Raw genomic sequence first — 3,275 nt, forward strand, 5'->3', positions numbered from 1 at the left:
TAGCAGGTACTCCAGATCCAAAAGGATCTGGACAGACTATGGAAGTGAGCAGGAGACAACAGGATGGCGTTCAGTGTGAATAAGTGCAAGGTCTTGCACTTGGGGCATAGGAATAGCTGTCATAAGTACAAGTTAGGTGATAAGTGGCTGGAGAGCAGCACTTGTGAAAGGGACCTCGGGGTACTGGTTGACTGCAGGCTAAACATGAGTCAGCAGTGTGATGTGGTGGTCAAGAGGGCGAACGCCACCCTTGGTTGCATAGCCAGAAGTGTGGCTTCTAGATCAAGAGAGGTATTACTACCACTCTACACAACTCTAGTGTGCCCACAACGGGAGTATTGTGCTCAGTTTTGGGCCCCTCATTACAGAAAGGATATAGCCAGGTTGGAGTCAGTGCAGTGTAGGGCCACAAGGTTGGTGGCCGGTTTGCAGGGGATGCCGTATGAGGCGAGACTGAGGGAACTGGATCTCTTCAGCCTGGAGAAGAGGAGACTCAGAGGGGATATGCTGGTGACATACAGGTATGTGAGGGGATGTCACATGGAGATGGGTAGAGACCTGTTCTCCCCTGCGGAGGAAGGCAGGACGTGCTCCAACGAAGCAAAGGTCAGGGAGCCAAGGTTCCATTTGGATGCCAGGAAGCACTTCCTGTTAGGACCCCAAGGGTGTGGAATGGGCTTCCACAAGAGGTCATTGAGGCCCCATCAGTGTGGGTGTTCAAGGATAGGCTGGACGTGCACATGGTGGGCATGTCGTGAGCGGAGCCGGCTGGTGCCGGAGGTCAGACTAGATGGCCCCTTCTGACTCGCTCTGTTTTCTATGTTTCTATGTTTCTATTTAAGGAAGGCTTTGGCTGCATATGCAGGTCAAATTCCATCTCAGCAGCTCTTTAATTAGTGACTAGTAATTATCAAGGTTGCAATAAAATTAAGAATTAACTTCTTCGCTAGGCTTCAAAGGATGTTTGTCCCTGTGTTATTGAAAAGCAAAGATCTCCAGTTTGATAACTGGTGTATGGAAGACAAACACACTCAAGACATGAATAATCAAAACCTTTTCTGTGTTTCCCAGCTAGATGGGGTAGTTGTAATTAAAAACACACAGACAAGTAAACCACATATTTGGCATCAAAGAACATTGCAGAAGAATGACACCAGGACATTCCCCCTTCTATCACTGAATAATACAAGCAATAGGCTTTTTAAGGAATGTGGAATGAATTTGAAGCCAGACAATTCACTGTTCTGTGACTGATTTCTTTTAAATGCTGGATTTTTGTTGCCGCTTTTAAAATAGTACCTTCCAATGTGTTTCATTCCTGGTTTTATCAATGGTTTTATTGTTTTGCTTTTGTTATGTAATTTGCCTTGAGAGCTTCCGTTTGTTCCACAAAGAAACAAACAAATCAAGCCATGGGTGGCCTAGTTATAATCCAGGCAATAACTGGACTGGAGGGAGGGTAGTTTTATAGTAACCTGCGTGATGACAGGGGAGAAGAGGAAGATGGGTGGTCTATGAGAGAAGGGTGGCAGCAAAGCTCCTGAGCAGCAGGCTTCTAAAATGTTCGTGGTGGGACCTCGTGATGGCGGCCGTGGGCTTGGCCAGGGCCTACTTGCTGTTGGATGGTAGGTCCCTGGTGCTTGCCATGCCCTCACCCAGTGTCTCAGGGGAGGACACAGTGTGGAGCTTCCTCAGGCCAGAAGACAGGAAGGGGCCTGCCACATGGAGCTTCCACTGGTTGGTTGCAGAACTGAGGGAGGAAGAAAGTGGGAAATGTTCTGTCACCAAAACCAGCTGGACATTTAAGGGTAGCATAGCACTCAGTCACTGGCTATGATTTTTTAAAAAAGGAAGAATCTGTTATAGGAAGTCTGTTGAAAATGTGGGTGTACAAGTAGAAGAGCTTTTCTAGCCAGGGTGTTTACTCCTTTGTTTCCACTTCTGGTTCCACTGCAGGAATAAGATCAGTATTCTAAAGGGATTATTTTGCTTTTTGGTCTTCCTATTCATTCTGCTACATAACCTTTAAGTAGCACTGTAGTACAACAGAATAATGCCACTACACTAGCAGGCAAATGCTTTGCTTCACTTTGACAAGTAGTACTTGATTTTCTTCATTCCAACCCTGACCCACAAAATTGCTTTTAAAAATCAAAAGCAGATGGTGATGTTGCCTTCTAAAACACGCAGCACAGCTATGAGGGAGGAGTAAGCACCAATTAAAGCCTCTAGAAAAGCTCCTTATGCTGGCAAGATGTCACGGGTCTCAGGACTCTTTGGGAATCATGACCCTGATTGAAAGACCTCTTCCTAGTTCTGTCTGCAGAGTGGCTACAGTGGAAAGCACTGTGAACATGCTTAAAAGTGCACAAAAAAGTATTTTCCACAAAAACTTTGCACACACTTCATATCCAAGATAGTTCCTTTCCAAGATTTACTTCTGAACTATCAAATAATAAAAACACTCATTCATCATGAAAATCATGTGTCTAGCTTTTACACACACACACAGTGGTACCTCAGCTCACAAATGCTTCAATTCACGACCAAATCGGGTCGTGAACAAAAAAATCATAAAAATTTTGACTCAGGTCACAAACTCCACATTCGGTGGCGACCATGCTCACAGCCGTCTCCCCTGCCCCCCACCAAATGGGGAGATGGCCGCGATCATGCTGGGGCAGGGGGAGATGGCTGCAATCACGCCCGTCTTTCCTGCACAAGCACGCCTGTGATTGTGCCCAACTTTCCTGCAGGAGCACAACCGCGATCTCAGCCATCTCCCCCCACAAGCATGATTGCGCCCGTCTCTCCCCCTCAAGTGCGCCCGCATTCGTGCCAATCTCTCCCCCCCCCCCAGCGCGCCCATGTTCGCGCCCTTCTCTCCCCCTCAGTGCGCCGGGATGAGGGTCGCATGCAGGGATGACAGGTGCAATCGTGTTTGTGCTGGGGGAGCGGGGAGATGGCTGCGATCTTTGTTGTTCTTTGTCACTTTGCTTCACATTTTTCTGATAAAAAAAAGTTACCGAACAGATTAACCTTATTTACACTGAACCTTATGGGGAAATTTAACTTGGCTCACAAGCAATTTGGGTCACAACCAGAGTCCTGGAATGGATTAAGTTTGTGAGCCAAGGTACCACTGTGTGTGTGTGTGTGTGTTGTTTTTGCTGTGCTTAGATAATCCCAAGTCCCATATTCAGAATGCGACTAAGTGGGTTCTGTCTTTGACTACAATGCTGTGGATATAATCATGCAGGGCTGTGCTCAAATAA

The sequence above is a fragment of the Varanus komodoensis genome, unplaced genomic scaffold (assembly GCF_004798865.1).
Source record: "Varanus komodoensis strain SLA01 unplaced genomic scaffold, ASM479886v1 scaffold44_3, whole genome shotgun sequence".
NCBI classification, from domain to species: Eukaryota; Metazoa; Chordata; class Lepidosauria; order Squamata; family Varanidae; genus Varanus; species Varanus komodoensis.